This window comes from Sus scrofa, chromosome 6 (genome assembly GCF_054392235.1).
Source record: "Sus scrofa isolate SSC_HxYL_T2T_F1_AM1 chromosome 6, Sscrofa_HxYL_maternal_Yorkshire_Landrace_v2.0, whole genome shotgun sequence".
Classification (NCBI taxonomy): domain Eukaryota; kingdom Metazoa; phylum Chordata; class Mammalia; order Artiodactyla; family Suidae; genus Sus; species Sus scrofa.
In genome coordinates, this window is record NC_139388.1 from 62,310,356 (window position 1) to 62,326,926 (window position 16,571).

The 16,571-nt window shown below is 45.8% G+C and overlaps 1 protein-coding gene and 1 long non-coding RNA gene across 15 annotated transcripts in view; one reads left to right on the forward strand and one right to left on the reverse strand.

The window, feature by feature from the left end:
- Nucleotides 1–1,076: 1,076 nt before the first annotated feature.
- Nucleotides 1,077–16,571, reverse strand: part of LOC110261039 (uncharacterized) — a 40,496-nt gene continuing 25,001 nt past the window's right edge. The window contains exon 3 of the long non-coding RNA XR_014806670.1: nucleotides 1,077–4,007. This is a non-coding gene — a long non-coding RNA (uncharacterized LOC110261039). The remainder of the gene's footprint in view (nucleotides 4,008–16,571) is intronic.
- Nucleotides 4,603–16,571, forward strand: part of MYADM (myeloid associated differentiation marker) — a 42,020-nt gene continuing 30,051 nt past the window's right edge. For 3 of the 14 annotated variants that reach the window (XM_084961978.1, XM_084961973.1, XM_084961983.1), the window contains exons 1-3: nucleotides 4,603–4,639; nucleotides 5,034–5,160; nucleotides 16,287–16,498. The gene's annotated coding sequence lies outside the window, so the exon portion shown is untranslated. Of the gene's footprint in view, nucleotides 5,161–16,286; nucleotides 16,499–16,571 lie in introns of all 14 variants that reach the window. The other 11 variants (XM_084961977.1, XM_084961970.1, XM_084961982.1 and 8 more) reach the window with 5 other exon arrangements.

Sequence of the window (16,571 nt, forward strand, 5' to 3'; positions counted from 1 at the left end):
TTCATTTGTACCATTTTTAGATGCCACAGTTCATGATATCACATAATATTTATCCTTTTCTGACTTTCTTCATTTTCTATGACATTCCCTGTGTCCATCCATGTTGCTGCCCATAGGAAAATTGTATTCCTTTTCTGACTGGTAGTACTCCAGCTATATATCTACCGTGTCTTCCTTATCCATTTATCTGTTGATGGATATTTAAGTGGCTTCCCTGTATTTACGGCCACTCCTGCTTGAACCCCTAGAGTAAAAACGTTCAGTGACAAGATGCACCCCAGTTTGGGAGATGCTAAAATTTCGAAAAATGTGCCTCGAGGGAAACTCTACCATCCAATTAGTTTTAGGAAGCTTTCTACAGTTCAAAATGTGTCTTTCAAACTCCTGGGAGCAGAGCTGGCTGTCCTGAGAAACCTCTGATGCCCACGTGTGACTCTCCTCAAGAGGTCCATGAGCACACGAGGGAACTGAGTCAGCTTTCACACAGAGCAGATGGAAGCCTAAGTTACGTAGTTCTCATTACCTGCACAACATAAATAACTTTTCCTCATCGACAAGCTGTCAAATAGATCAAGAGAATTTTTTTAATATGACTTCCCATGGATGGTGATAGTTCACATTTTGAATGATTTTCTTAGGGGACCGTGAAGGGGAGCCCTTATTAGGTTGATCCAGGGACCTCTGACCCTCTGTCTCAAAACCCAGGCAGCCCTGGCCGGTGCCTGCATGTGTATCGCCACCAGATGGCGCGCCAACACAGCAGGAGAAGCAGAGCCAGCTTTGCGGTGGGAGGATGTGCTATTCTTCTAGAGTTGCCCCAGAACTTTTATTTTTTTTTTTAATTGAAAGCTAGTTGAATCCCAATATTGTGAGTGTGTAAGGTGTTAAGCAAAGGGATTAACATATATATATTAAGAATATATATATTTGATTCCTTACCATTTTCATTTATTGCAAGATATTGAATAAAATTCCCTTACTCTACAGTAAATCCTTTTTAGCTAAAGTCTATTTGATTTACAAGATTGTGCGAGTGTCAGGTGTTCAGCAAAGGGATCCAGGTACACACACATATATTTTTTTAATTCCTTACAATTTTAATTTATTGCAAGCTATTGAATATAGTGCCCTTACTCCACAGTAGATCCCAGCGTTTATTTCACATGTGGTTGTGTGTCTCTGTTAATCCCATTACCATAATTTGTCCCTCCTCCTTCCCTTTGGTGACCGTATCTTCTCTGTGTCAATAAGTCTGTTTCTGTTTCTATATAGATTCATTTGTACCATGTGTAGATCCCACCCTTAGTGATATCATGCAATATTTATCCTTTTCTGTCGGACTTTCTATGATTTTCCTCTAGGTCCACCCATGTTGCTTCCAGGGAAATTTTTAGTCTTTTGCTGACTGGTAATCCTCCAGCTCTACATGCACCATCTCTTCCTTATCCATTAATCTGTTGGTGGACATTTAAGTAGCATCCGTATCTTTATGTCACTCTGCTTGAACGCCTAGAATAATATGCCTTCAGTGACAAGAGGCGTCCTAATTTTGGAAATGCTGAACTATGCAAAAAGACCATGCATTTAGATACTTGTTCCATCCAGTTACTTTCAGGAACACTTTTACATTTCAAAGATTGTATATAAAACTCCTGGGAGCAGAGCTAGCTGTCCTGACAAACGTCTTATGCCCACATGTGAATCCACTAAAGAAAATGAACGAGCACGCGAGCTAATTGAGGAGTCAGCTTTTACATATGAGCCAATGGAAGCTTAAGTTACATAGTTCACAGTACCTATAAATCATAGGTAATTTTTCTCGTGGCCCAGAAGTCCATTAGGGAAAGAGAATTTATTAACCGGAGCGTCCATGGGTGGTGATAGTCAAAACTTGAATGATTTCCCTAAAGGACCATGTAGGGGGCTTTTTGTTGAGTTTTACGGAGGGACTTCTGACGTCGGTCCCAGAGCCCAGGCGGCACGGGTCCGTGCCTGCAGTGCACCTGTATTACCACCAGAGGGCGGGCCAGCTCAGCAGGAGACACAGAGCCAGCCTTGCAGCAGGAGGATGGGCTATTCATCAAGAGACGCCCCTGAATCTTTTTAACTTGAAGTCTAGTTGATTTACAAGATTGCGTTAGTGACAGATGTTCTGCAAAGCGATTCAGCTATACATATATATTTTTTTGATTCCTTACCATTTCAATTTTTATATGATATTGAATATAGTTCCCTCACTCCGCAGTTAATCTTTGCTGCTTATCTATATTCTATATGGTCCTGTGTATCTGTGAATCCCATATCCAAAGTCTCTGCCTCCCTGATTCCTTTTCGGGACCATAAGTATGTTTGCAATGTCTATGAGTCTGTTTCTGTCTCTATATTCTATATAGATTCATTTGTACCATTTTTAGATTCACCCACAGTTAGTGATATCATACAATATGCTTTTCTGTCTGATTCTCTTCACTTTCCATGATATCCTCTAGGTACATCCATGTTGCTGCCAGGTGAAAATTCCATCTACATATATACACCATATTTTCCGTATCCATTTTTCCGTTGATGGATATTAAAGTAGCATCCATATCTGTATGGCCACTCCTGCTGAACCCCTAGAATAATGTGCCTTCAATGACAAGACTCATCCTAGTTTGGGAGATGCTGAAGTGTCCAAAATGTGCATTTAGAAAACCTCTACCACCTAGTTGGTTTCAGGAACACTTCTACGTTCTTTTTTGTATTTAAAGCTACTGAAACCAGAGCTCGCTGTCCTGAGAGTTTTTTAAGCCCACATGTGAATCTACTCAAGAGGTTCATGAGCACACGAGGTAATTGAGGAGTCAGCTTTCACATATGAGCAGATTGAGGCTTCAATTACATAATTCACTGTACCTACAAACCATTAAAACGTTTTTCTCATCGCCCAGCAGTCAATTAGGGCAAGAGAATTTTTCAGTCAGACCTTCCATGGATGGCGAGAGTCAAATTTTGAATGATTTTTCTAGGGGACCTTGAAGGGGGCCTCTTGGTGGATTTTTCAGAGGGACTTCTGACTTCTGTCTCACTGACCAGACTGCAGTGCCGGTGCCTGCATTGCAGCGGTATCACCAGCAGATGGCGCGCCAACACAGCAGGAGAAACAGCCTTCGCCTTGCAGCAGGCGGATGTGACCATCATTGGCAGTGGCCAAAGAATCTTTTTTTTTCAGTTGAAGCCTGTTTGATTTACAAGATTGTGTTAGTGTCAGGTGTTCAGCAAAGGAATTCGGCTATACATATAGACTTTTTTTATTCCTTTCCATTTTAATTTATTACAAGATAAGGTTTAGTTCCCTTACTCCGCAGTAAATCCTTGTTTATTTTACATATGGCCATGTGTGTCTGTTAATCCCATTCCCATTCCCATTCCCATAATTTGTCCCGCCAACTTCCTTTTTTGTCACCATAAGTACGTTCGCTATAAGTCTGTTTCTGTTTCTCTATAGATTCATTTGTACCATTTTTAGATTCCACAGTAAGTGATATTATATAGTATTTAGCCTTTTAAATCTGATTTTCTTCACTTTCTATGATATGATCTAGGTCCATCCATGGTGCTGCCAGTGGGGAAATTTTATTCTTTTTCTGGCTGGTAATATTCCATCTATGTATGTATCTTGTCTTCCTTATCCATTTATCTGTTGATGGACATTTAAGTGACTTCCATGTATTTATGGCCACTCCGGCTTGAACCCCTAGAGTAATATGCCTTCAATGACAAGATGCTTCCTAGTTTGGGAGATGCCAAACTGCACAAAAAAGCTGCATTTAGATATCTCTTCCATCCAGGTACTTGTAGGAACACGTCAAAGTTTGTATTTAAAACTATTGGGAGCAGAGCTGGCTGTTGCAATAAACCTCTCTCGCCCACGTGTGAATCCACTCAAGAGTTTAATGAGCAGGTAACTGAGGAGTCAGCTTTTACTTATGAGCAGACTGAGGCTTCAATTACATAATTCACAGGGCCTGCAAATCAGAAATAATTATATCTTAATTGCCGCGCAATCAGGGCAAGGGACATTTTTTTTTAATAAACTTGAAGCTTCCATGGATGGTCATAAGCAAATTTGGAACTATATTCCCAGGGTACGGTGAGAGGGCCCCTTGTTAAATTTTGTAAAGGGACCTCTGACCTTTGCCTCAGAGTCCAGCCTGGACGGGCCCGAGACTGCAGAGCGTGTGTATCCCCAGCAGAGGGCGCGCCAACACAGCAGCAAAAAAAAACAAAGCCAGCCTTGCAGCAGCGGGAAGTGAAACTCATCAAAGCGTCGCCAGGGCAACCTTTTACATGACTCACGCCTGAGCACAGCTGAGCACGTGAGAGCAACTAGGAATAATCTCAAGGAGCAGAGGTATTAGCTTCCATTTAACAGTCGCCAAATTGGGATATCTTAGTAACACTCTAAGAAACTCCAAGTTAAACGATGCTATTGTTCTCGAAGGAGGGGAACGAAAAACCTCTTAATTTTTAAAAGCCAGTGATTCTGAGCAGAGGGGAAAGACAGTTCCCAAAGTTGCGTGGCAGTTTTGGCGATGAAGGTGGTCACGTGTTTCAGATCCGGAACAAGGATCCAAGCCCTACTCAGCAAGCCACGCGGGTAGGTGGATTCTGGTAAAGGATTCCACTCTAAGAGAACAGATGCTTTCGGGGGTACCGGATCGTATATGCATCTAACGGCAGGGCAAGCAATTCACTGCTTTAGTTTGGAAGGAAGGGGGAGAAAGAAAACAGCTGAGAAAATATCCCTCCCTCTGTCTCCTAGTTCATGGCCGCATTAAAAAGTACCCGGCGACTAACAACCCTGGAGTGAGTCGGGTCGGGGGGGGAGGGGGGGCAGAGAAAGGCACCGGTTTACGCTCCCGGCTCGGTTTTCCTCAAACAAGCCCATTTGTCGGGAGGAAGAAAGTCGCAGCTATGGATCCTGCGAGAACCCTTTAGGGAAACGTGGGGGAGACTGTGTCACCCTGACCCCAGGATCTCTTCTGTCCCAGCCCAGCGGGACAGCACGCGCACCTGAACGAGTGCCCAAAAGCAGGAGCTACGCAAAGATCGCTGAGCAAACGAAAGTGCTGAGTCACGGAAAGCGGAGTCTCTTCCTCGGAACACTTTCCGTGGCAGGTGAGTCGGAGATCAGAGTGTCTCGCGGTGGGGGGAGGGGGGGCGCGATGGTCAAGGCCAGCCGCTCCTCTGTGGAGGATGTGTTATCTGTGTGCGGTTGCAGCGAAGATCGTGGGGGTTCTTGGCTTGGCCCTGATGTAAATTCCGATTCTCGGGTTATTTTTATCACAGCTTCTAACATTTGCTCATTGAGATCTTGAATTTTAGGCTATCAATATTTTATTTCTTAAAAAAAACTTTTTTTTTTTTTTTTTTTCCCTTTTTGGCCACGCCGGGGTATATGGAAGTTCCTGAGCCAGGGGCCAGATCAGAGCTGCCGTTCCGACCAAGGCTGCCTTGGTGGCGGCAACGTCAGAGCCTTAACCCACTGTGCTGGGCTGGGAATCGAACCCGTGTCCCTAGGCTCCAGGGAAGCCGCTGATCCTGTTGCACCACAGCAGGGACTCTTCTATCAATATTTTAAAAATATTCCTATTACATTATGTGTTAACCTCCATATACATTAAATTTCATCGTGTCCCTTTAGTATATCCGGGGACAATCGTGTGATTATTCTTAGCTCTGTTAGGATGATAAAGTTCATTTAATAATCTCCAAATGTGGGCCATCTTTGCATTCCTAGAATAAGCCCCACTTCGTCAAGATTTTTTTTTTTATTATTTAAAAAAAAAGGAGTTCCCGTCTGGCTCAGTGGTTAATGAATCCAACTAGGAACCATGAGGTTGTGGGTTCAATCCCTGGCCTTGCTCAGCAGGTTAAGGATCCAGCGTTGCCGTGAGCTGTGGTGTAGGTGGCAGACTCACCTCAGATCCGGCGTTGCTGTGGCTCTGGCACAGGCCGGTGGCTATAGCTCCAATTAGACCCCTAGCCTGGGAACCTCCATATGCCGCGGGAGCAGCCCTCAAAAGGCAAAAAGACCAAAAAAACAAAAAAAACCCCACTAGCTGTGACCTGTGGTGTAGGTCGAAGATGTGCCTTGGATCCTGTGTTGCTGTGGCTGTGGCTAGGCTGGCACCTACAGCTCCGATTGGCCCCCTAGACTGAGAACCTCCATATGCCACGGGTGTGGCCCTAAAAATCAAAAAAATAATAAACAAAAAACGCTTATGTTAAGTATCATCCACTTGTTAAACCACCATCTCCTGGAACACGGTACTGCCATCAAAAAATGTGATACTAATCTGACTGGCTTGCCCTTCTACATTAACTTGATCTGTTGCTCAGATCTGTAAATAATTATTTTCCTAAACAAACACAAACAACTGGTAGTTTTCCTAGCACGTGTCTCACCGACGACTCTCCTTCAATTCAAAGGCCCAAAGCCTTTCTTTCAGATGTGTTTATTAGATGTTGATTTTTCTGACTTGTTTTGTTCCACTGTTTGGCGTTCTTCCGTCAGCAGTTTCTATTCAGGTATTTTGGGATCTTCTTGGTCTGTCTTTCTGTCCCTTGGCCTTTGAATCTCTTCATTCAGATCTGATTTTTTTTTTCCTTCTTTCCATCATCAGTTTAACTGTATTTTCTGTGGGGCGCTTCAGTCTTGTGTTTCTTGTAGGGGCGCCATCCTTTTGCAAATGTTGAAGTTTCTAGTCCTTTTCTGACCCGTGTCAGGTCCTCTTTCCATGTGATCTTTTCTGACTACTTAGCTTCTTTCTAAGGTTCCCTCCATTTACGTAGTTGTTTGCTCATAACTATCCTGGTGCTATGATGTAGAACAAGAAACATACTTTGGAGTTCCCTTGTGGCTGAGTAGGTTAAGGACCTGGCATTGTCACTGCTGTGGCTTGGGTTACTGGAGTGGCATGGGTTCAGTCCCTGGCCTAGAACTTTTCATATGCTGGAGGCACCACCAAAAAAATTTTTATATGATATCAATGCATATTTATGTTTATGTATATTTATATAATATCAAAATATATTATATATATATATTTAGTTGAGCCCATCTGCTTGTATTCCAAGGTTCACTGGGGTTCACCTAGTTTTACTGAAAACGTTGTCTGTAGGTATTTTTCTTTGCTGTGTTTGTCGTTCTTTTTTTTTGAGGGGGGTTATTTGGTTTTGTTGGTTTGTTTTTTGCATTTTCTAGGGCCATGCCCACAGCATATGGAGGTTCCCAGGCGAGGGGTCTAATCGGAGCTACAGCCACCAGCCTACACCACAGCCACAGCAACATGGGATCCAAGCTGCATCTGCGACCTACACCACAGCTCACGATCCTTTACCCACTGAGCAAGGCCAGGGATCGAACCCTCGGTTCTCATGGACCCTAGTCAGATTCATTAACCACTGAGTCACGACAGGAATTCCGGGGGTTATTTGTTTTTAATTGAAATACATTTAATTTAGTGTTGTGTTGGTTTTTCAGGGAGGAATCAAGGAGGTTCAAAAACAAGTCATTCTTACCTCTCTCTAAATGTATACATTATTCCTCAGAAATGTATTCATGATTTTCATTCATTCATTGATTTGTTGAGTACTCACATACCCATGAAATGCACAGCTATTTCAAACTGCACACACGGGGAGTTCCCGCCATGGCTCAGCAGCTAGCAAACCTGACTAGTATCCATGAGGACACTGGTTCGATCCCTGGCCTCGCTCAGTGGGTTAAGGATCCAGGGTTGCCGTGAGGTGTGGTGTAGATCGCAGACACGGCTTGGATCCCGCCTTGCTGTGGCTGTGGCGTAGGCCAGTGGGTACAGCTCGGATTGGACCCCTAGCCTGGGAACCTCCATATGCCTTGGGTATGGCCCTAAAAAAAAATACATTTTAAATAAATAAGTAAATAAAATTGCACACATGGGAGTTCCTTAGTGGCTCAGTGGGCTAAGGACCTGGTGTGGCCACTGCTGTGGCGTGGCTTCCATCCCTGGCCCAGGACTTCTGCTTGCCATTGGCACAGCCAAAAAAGAAAAAAAAAATGAATATATGATTTGATAAAAAATGTATCAAATGCTTGCAAGAGGAGTTCCCGTTGTCACCCAGCAGAAATGAATCTGACTAATATCCATGAGGACACAGGTTCAATTCCTGGCCTCACTCAGTGGGTTAAGGATCCGGCGTTGCCATGAGGTGTGGTGTAGATCGCAGACGCGGCTTGAATCTAGTGTTGCTGTGGCTGTGGTGTAGGCCAGCGGCTACAGCTCCAAATTGATCCCTAGCCTGGGAACCTCCATATGCTACAGCTACAGCCCTAAAAAGACAAAAAAAAATAAATAAATAAAATAAAAAAGCTTGGAAGACCTAGGCAAGAGCTAGGAATACACAGCAGGTGCCGCCTGTGTGCTGCCTGCCGAGTCAAACAATTACTCATGTTTTCTCATCAAAACCCAGACTCAGGAAGAGGAAGGGAAACCGCTGGCAGGCAGGCAGAACTCTCACTGTTCTGCGCTCCCTAGAGCATTTCTCACAGCGCATCTTGAGCAGCTGGGTCCCAAGTCAGCCAGCTCTGCCAGCGTGACTCCCTCCAAGTCCACACGGTTGGTACCTGCCCCTGTGGTCCGTTGCAAAGCCTGGCACCCAAGAAGCCACAGGAACAGCTACTGAATTAGGAAACTATTAATCAACGGTGGGGAAATGAGGCTTTGCATTTTGCTCCGAACCAGGTTTCTCAGTCCCGGCACAACTGATGTTGGGGCTGGCTCATTCTTGGGGCGGAGGGTGCGGGGAAGTGCTGTCCTGGGGCCCGTAGGATGTTGAGCAGCATCTCTGGTGTCCACCCACAAGATGCCAACAGCACTTTCCCCCTTCTTTGAATGGTAGCAGCCGAACATGTCTCAAGACCTTGAAATTATCTATGGGAGGGGATATCAATTCTCTCCTTTTATTCTGTGTGTGTGTGTGTGTGTGTGTTTCCTTCTCATTTTTTAAAGTTTTATTGACGTACAGTTGATTTTTTTGGGGGGGGGTGCTGCCTGTGGCATGCAGAAGTCCCTGGACCAGGGATCGGTCCCCCACCACAGCAGCAACTTGAGCCACAGCAGTGACGACACCAGATCCTTAACCCTCTGAGCCAGGAGGGAACTCCTGGCGTGTAGTTGATTTGCAACTTTGTGCTGATTCTGTGTTTTTGATGCTTGGGCATGTCCCAGGTCTTTGACCCTGGGGGGACCGCTCCATGCAGGACCCGCTGATTCCTAGAGATAGCAAACAACCTACCTTTTATTTATTTAGTTATTTATTGCTTTTTAGGGCTGCACCTGCCGCATATGGAGGTTCCCAGGCTAGGGGTCGAATAGGAGCTACAGCTGCCGACCTACGCCACAGCCACAGCAACGCCAGATCCGAGCCGTGTCTGAGACCCACAGCGCAGCTCATGGCCATACTGGATCCTCAACCCATGAGCGAGGCCAGGGATCCAACCCTCATCCTCATGGATACTAGTCGGATTCGTTTCCACTGTGACATGACGGGAACGCCACAAGTTGCCTTTTAGAGGCAAACCATCCAACCCAGAGCCCAGACCCTCAGCTGCCTCCTTTATTATGCTCTTATGCCCTCTTCCCTGGCCCCAGGCACCTCGGGGCCAAATACCAGACAATGAGGGGCTGCCCCTAAGCCCTAGAGTCGGCTGCCTTTCTTCAAACCAGACAACCTGGAGGTCCTGGCATAGCTCAGTGGAAACAAATCTGACTAGCATCCATGAGGACATAGGTTTGATCCCTGGCCTCGCTCAGTGGGTTAAGGATCCAGGGTTGCCATGAGCTGTGGTGTAGGCTGTAGACACGGCTCAGATCCCACATTGCTGTGATTGTGGCATAGGCCGGGGGCACAGCTCTGATTCCTCCCTTAGCCTGGGAACTTCCATGTGCCACAGATGCGCCCCCCCCCCCAAAAAAAAGATGAACTAGACAGCCCTAAATCTGCCTACCCTGCCTGCCTGATCCTTCCCACAGAAACCACAAAAAGGGCTCTTGTTCTCGTTTTCCGCTCACCCCCATCTGCCTCCTGCCGCCCCCCCGCCCCCTTGGGATCTGTGAGGCCAGCGGTGCTGCTTTTACTCCTGGTATTTCTGACACCAAACACAGGGATTTTTCCCTGCACCAGCGACCAATTCTCCAGACCCCACATAAGGGTCCATTGATTCAGTTCAACTCTCGCACTATCCACCTGGCATTAGCGTGAGACCCTGGGAGTTCAGGGGTCCGTCCCGAGAGACTGCCTTAGTTGTAGGTTCCAAATGCCCACCCCAGCCCCAACCTCTGACCAACCAGCTATAAAGGATGGGTTCCCACAGCCCCCTCCTCAGGATCAGGGACGTGATGGAATGGCTCACAGAACTCAGGAGAAGTGTTTTGTTGATTAGTGGTTTAACATGAAGAATACAACAGGTGCATATGCACTATGAACAGTATGGCAGTTCCTTTAAAAACTAAATATAGCACTGCCCTGTGACCCAGCCATCCCACTCCTGGGCATCTACCCAGAGAAAACCGTCATTTGAAAAGATACATGCCCGAGTTCCTGTCATAGCGCAGCAGAAACGAATCCAACGGGTAACCCTGAGGTTGCAGGTTCGATCGCTGGCCTCGCTCAGGGGGTTAAGGATCCGGCGTTGCCATGAGCTGGGGTGTAGGTTAAAGATGTGGCTTGGATCCTGCATGGCTGCGGCTGTGGCTGTGGCGTAGGCTGGCAGCTGCAGCTCTGATTCAACCCCTAGCCTGGGAACTTCCATATGCTATGGGTGGGTCCCTAAAAGAGGAAAAAAAAAAAAAAAGATACATCCCCCACCCCATGTTCATTGCAGCACTGTTCACAACAGCCAGACATGGGAACAACCTAAGTGTCCGTGGAAAGACTTTGCAAAGTGGTAAATCAGCTCTATCTCAATAATAAAAAAAGAAAGAAAAAGAATGCAAGTCAGGAACAGCCGGGGAGAACTGATGCACGGGCAAGTTGTGGGGGAAGGAGACCCAGAACCTCCAAGCCTCTACGGGATGGTACCATCCCAGCATCTTGATAGGTTTCCCAAGCAAGAAGCTCCCCAAGGGCCATCGTTTCAGGTTTTCTATGGAGAGTGCATTGCAGAGGCATGATCGGTGACATCGCTGGCCATGGGCGGTTAACTCAAACACCGCCCCCCCCAGGGGTCAGAAAGGAGTCGGGCTCAAAGTTGCAGCCCTCTCATAGTGACTTGGTCATTCTGGGGACCTCCTGAAGCTATGGAGGGGTCCCCACCCATCCTCATCATCATTGCTCTACATCTTCACCTACGTTCTAATGTACAAAAAGGCTTTTTTTTTTTTTTTTTTTTTAAAGAGCTGCACCCGTGGCATATGGAGGTTCCCAGGCTAGGGGCTGAATCGGAGCTGTTGCTGCCGGCCCACACCAGAGCCACAGCAATGCCAGATCCGAGCCGCGTCTGCAACCTACACCACACCTCACGGCAACGCTGGATCCTTAACCCACTGAGCAAGGCCAGGGATCCAACCCGAAACCTCATGGTTCCCAGTCGGATTCGTTTCCTCTGCAAAAGGCATTCTTATGACTCTGGAGATTCCAGGGTTTTATGTTGTCTTGGGCAAAGACCAAATAAAACAAATGATGCTTTTCTCAGGTCTATCTATCAGAAAATTACAGGGTTTTATTTTTAATTTTTTTTTGAAGATTTTTTTTTTTTCCCACTGTACAGCAAGGGGGTCAGGTTATCCTTAGATGTATACATTGCAGTTACAGTTTTTTCCCCCACCCTTTCTTCTGTTGCGACATGAGTATCTAGACATAGTTCTCAATGCTATTCAGCAGGATCTCCTTGTAAATCTATTCTAGGTTGTGTCTGATAAGCCCAAGCTCCCGATCCCTCCCACTCCCTCCCCCTCCCATCAGGCAACCACAAGTCTCTTCTCCAAGTCCATGATTTTCTTTTCTGAGGAGATGTTCATTTGTGCTGGATATTAGATTCCAGTTATAAGTGATATCATTATTTTTAATTTTAAATAATTTTGGGGGGGGCCATGCCCACGGCATGTGGAAGTTCTGGGGCCAGGGACCAAACCAGTGCCACAGTTGCGACCTGCACCACAGCTGGGACACTTCCAGATCTTAACCCACTGTGCCACCAAGGAACGCCTATAAGCGTTTTAGAAGCTCTGTGTCAGGAACCAGGGATGCAAATCAAATACATATTTTTTATTATATCCCAGTAAGAAACCAGGTTTTTTTGTTCATTTGTTTGTTTTGCCTTTTTAGGGCCACACCCTTGGCATATGGAGGTTCCCAGGCTAGGAGTCCAATCGGAGCTGTAGCCTCCAGCCTACACCACAGCCACAGCAATGCGAGATCCAAACCACATCTGCGACCTACACCAGAGCTCACGCTGGATCCTTAACCCACTGAGCAAGGCCAGGGATCAAACCCGAAACCTCATGGTTCCTATTCAGATTTGTTAACCACTGAGCCATGACAGGAACTCCCCAGAAACCATGTTTTTTGGAGTTCTCGCTGTGGCTCAGTGGCAACAAACCCAAGTAGCACCCATGACTATACTAGTTTGATCCCTGGCCTTGCTCAGTGGGTTAAGGATCCAGTGTTGCCCTGGGATGTGATGTAGGTGGCAGACGCTGCTCAGATCTGGCATTGCTATGGCCGTGGTGTAGGCTGGCAGTTGTAGCTCCAATTCAACCCCTAGCCTGGGAACTTCCATATGCTGCAGATGCGGCCCCCCAAGAAAAGACAACGAAAAGAAAAAAAGCTGTGTTTTCAATGGCAACCATGCCTTGATCTGTTGGCCTCACCATACCTGGATAGCAACAGAACCTGTGTTTTAAAACAGGGGACAGGAGTTCCCTGGCATTGTCACTGCAGTGGCTCAGGTTGCTTCTGTGACTCAGGTTCAATCCCTGACCCAGGAGCTTCCACTTGGCACAGGTGCGGCCAAAAAGTCAAAAGAAAAAGAAAAAAAGAGGAGGCAAAATTTTCTTCAATGGAGAACCACTGTTCTAAAGTTGCCTGTCAGAGTCATTTGTTTATTTGATGCACAGAATAACTCTGCAGGGAGAAGTGACTTTACATTTGTTCCAAATTCAAGGGCAATCTGCGCAACCCTCTCCACTGGTACCTGTTAGAGCCGTTGGTTTATTTTACGCTCAGGATAACTTTGCAGGAAGGAAGAACTTTATATTTGTCCTAAATTCTGAGATAATCTGTGCAAACATCTATACTCGTTAAGCTACTTAAAGCTACATCAGCAGGTTCCATATCTATCAGCCAGTGTTTGGTTATCACAGACTTGTGATAACCAAACACTCACAACTCACCAACATTCCACAAACCTGATTTCACACACAGCCTTCAATCAGCAGAATTTTTCACAAGAAACATTTTAATATGATTGCCCATTACTGTCAGTCCTAATTTCAAGTTTATCATCCTTGGGATTCTTAAAAAAAAACTATCAATCTGATGAGTATTATCTTTTATGATGGGAAGTTATAGAATATATGTGTTTTAGACTTTAATTTTAAGACACTGGGTGTGTAAATATTTGCTAACTTTTTTCTTCCTTATCCACACAAAGATGAATGAATAACCCAGAGCTAATATGGGCGAATGTTTTTTGTTTTTGGAGATTGTTTGAAGGTGTTCTCACTAATAAGTTGAAACTTTTGGCCTCTGGTTTCAATGATTATTTTCTTTTTTCATTCTTTTTTTTATAAAGTACCTATTTACTCCTTGAATTTATTTCTTTGTGTTTTTAGGGCTGCACCCGTGGCATATGGAGGTTCCCAAGCTAGGGATCGAATCAGAGATGCAGTTGCTGGCCTGTGCCACAGCCACAGCAACTCAGGATCCGAGCCACGTCTGAGACCTACTCCACAGCTCATGGTAATGCTGAATCCTTAACGCAATGAGCAAGGCCAGGGATCAAATCCACATCCTCATGGATACTGGTTGGGTTCATTACCAAGGAGCCACGATGGGAACTCCTTTATTTCTTTTTTTTCCAAATTATTTATTGGAGTTCCCATTGTGGCTCTGTGGGTTAAAAACCCAACATAGCATCTATGAAAATGTGTGTTCAATCCCTGGCATCACTCAGTGGGTTAAGGATCTGTTGTTGCTGGAAACTGCTGTGTAGGTCGCAGTTGCGGCTCAGATCCAGTGTTGCTGTGGCTGTGGTGTAGGGCAGCAACTGCAGCTCCGATGCCACCCCTAGCCCGGTAACCTCCATAGGCAGCAGGTGCATCCCTAAAAAGAAAAAGAAAAAATTATTTTATTGATGTATAGTTGATTGACAATGTGGTGTTCATTTCTGCTGTACAGCCAGTTATATTTATATATTTTTCAGATTATATTTCATTATAGATTATTACAAGATATTGAATATAGCTCCCTGTGCTGTACAGTAAATCCTTATTGCTTATTTATTTTATGTATAGTACAGACTCCGCTTTCAGATGGAAGAAGCAACAGGATGACACAGATCTGAGAGGAAATCTTTGCAGCAAATCTTTGCAGCAAATACGTAACAGGCATTTCATTACTAAATGGTAGAGACAGGGTTTGAACCTAGGCTGTCTACACCTGTGCCCTGGCTCCTCCCCATGATGCTTTTCAGATTTTCCCCGAATCCTTCCAAAAACATAGATCAAGTGAAGTTCAGATGCAGAGCTCTGTCCCCAGAAGCTCAGAGTAAAGGCTGAGTGTGATGGGGTTTTGTTGGTTGGCTGGTTGGTTTCTTTTTTGGTTTGCTTGTTTATGGCCGTACCTGCGGCATATGGAAGCTCCCCGGCTAGGGGCTGAATCAGAACTGCAGCCGCTGGCCTATGCCACAGCCACACCAGATCCAAGCTGTGTCTGCGACCTGCACCACAACTCATGGCAACGCCAGATCCCATGACCCAGTGAGCGAGGCAACGCCAGATCCCATGACCCACTGAGTGAGGCCAGGGATGGAACTTGCTTCCTCATGGATGCTAGTCACGTTCTTAACCCATTGAGCCACAACGGGAACTCCCTGAGTGTGATGGTTAATTCACTGTGTCAGTCTGGCTGGCCCACGAGGTGCCCCGATATTTGTTGACATATTATTCTGGGGGTGTCTGCGATGGCATTTCTGGATGAAATTAACATTTGAATCAGTAAAGCAGACCGCACTCTGCAAGGGGGTGGGCCTTATCTAATCAGGTGAAGCCCTGCATAGAACAAGGCTGAGTTAGAAAGAAGTCCTTCTGCCTGACTGCCTTCGAGCTGGGAAGTTGCATTTTTGGCGTCTCTCTCTCTCTCTCTCTTTTTTTTTTTTTAATCTTTTTAGGGCCACACGTACGGCATATGGAGGTTCCCAGGCTGAGGGTCGAATCAGAGCTGTAGCTGCCAGCCTACACCACAGCCACAGCAACACCAGATCTGAGCTGTGTCTGTGCCCTACACCACAGCTCATGGCACTGCCAGATCCTTAACCCACTGAGTGAGGCCAGGGATCAAACCTGCATCCTCATGGATGCTAGTTAGATTTTTTCCACTGAGCCACAACGGGAACTCCCTTTTTTTCCCCTGCTTTGGATTCAGACTGAAATATTGATTCCTCCTGAGTCTGTGATCAAGAAGGAGACATCAGCTCTTCCGGGTCTCCTGCTTGCCGAAGGCGGATCTTGAGACTTATCAGTCTCTGCAATTGCACCAGCTCATTCCCCATAATAAAATCCCTCTCTCTGTAGATATAGATATAGACACACAAAAAATGCACACTTAGAGTTCCCGCTATGGTGCAATGGAGATTGGCGGCGTCTCTGCAGCGCCAGGGTTACAGGTTCAATCCCTGACCCGGCACAGTGGGTGTAGGTCACAACAGTGGCTCAGATCTGATCCCTGGCCCAGGAACTCTATATGGCGTGGGGTGGCCAAAAAAGGAAAGAAAAAAAAAAAAAAGCATGTTTCTCAGCACCTTCTTATCTGTGTCCATGGGATGACAACTTTTCTGAGTGTAGGACAATTTCCCAAATGAATTCATCTGCTTCCCAGAATGCCTGAGGCCAAATCCCCCAGATATGTTCATTTTCTTCCCAGAAGTTCCCCAGATGAGCCCTTCTTCTTTTTAAAGTGTGTCTCTGCATGTCTCCATAACAACAATTTAAAAATGCTAAGAAGCACAGTGCCTTCTATGTAACCTCTTTACTCTGTCCCAGGCATTCCTCCAGATCCTGTAGCGAATGAGGTCTTAATCCAAGGGGAACTCTGACTTCATCCCTCACAGTCTGGAATGGAGAGTGAGCCCACAGTCTCTGCCAAAGCTCTCAGAGATCTTAGCGATCCGTTTCTCAAGGTCACGCTCGGGGGTCCCGGATTTTGCACTAGTACAAACCAATGTCTTACTCTGTTTCATGGATGCTGGCAGAAGGTACGAGACACCGGGGTCAGAGATCAAAGATATATTAATTACTCACAGCATGACAGATAGCATGAGACCATGT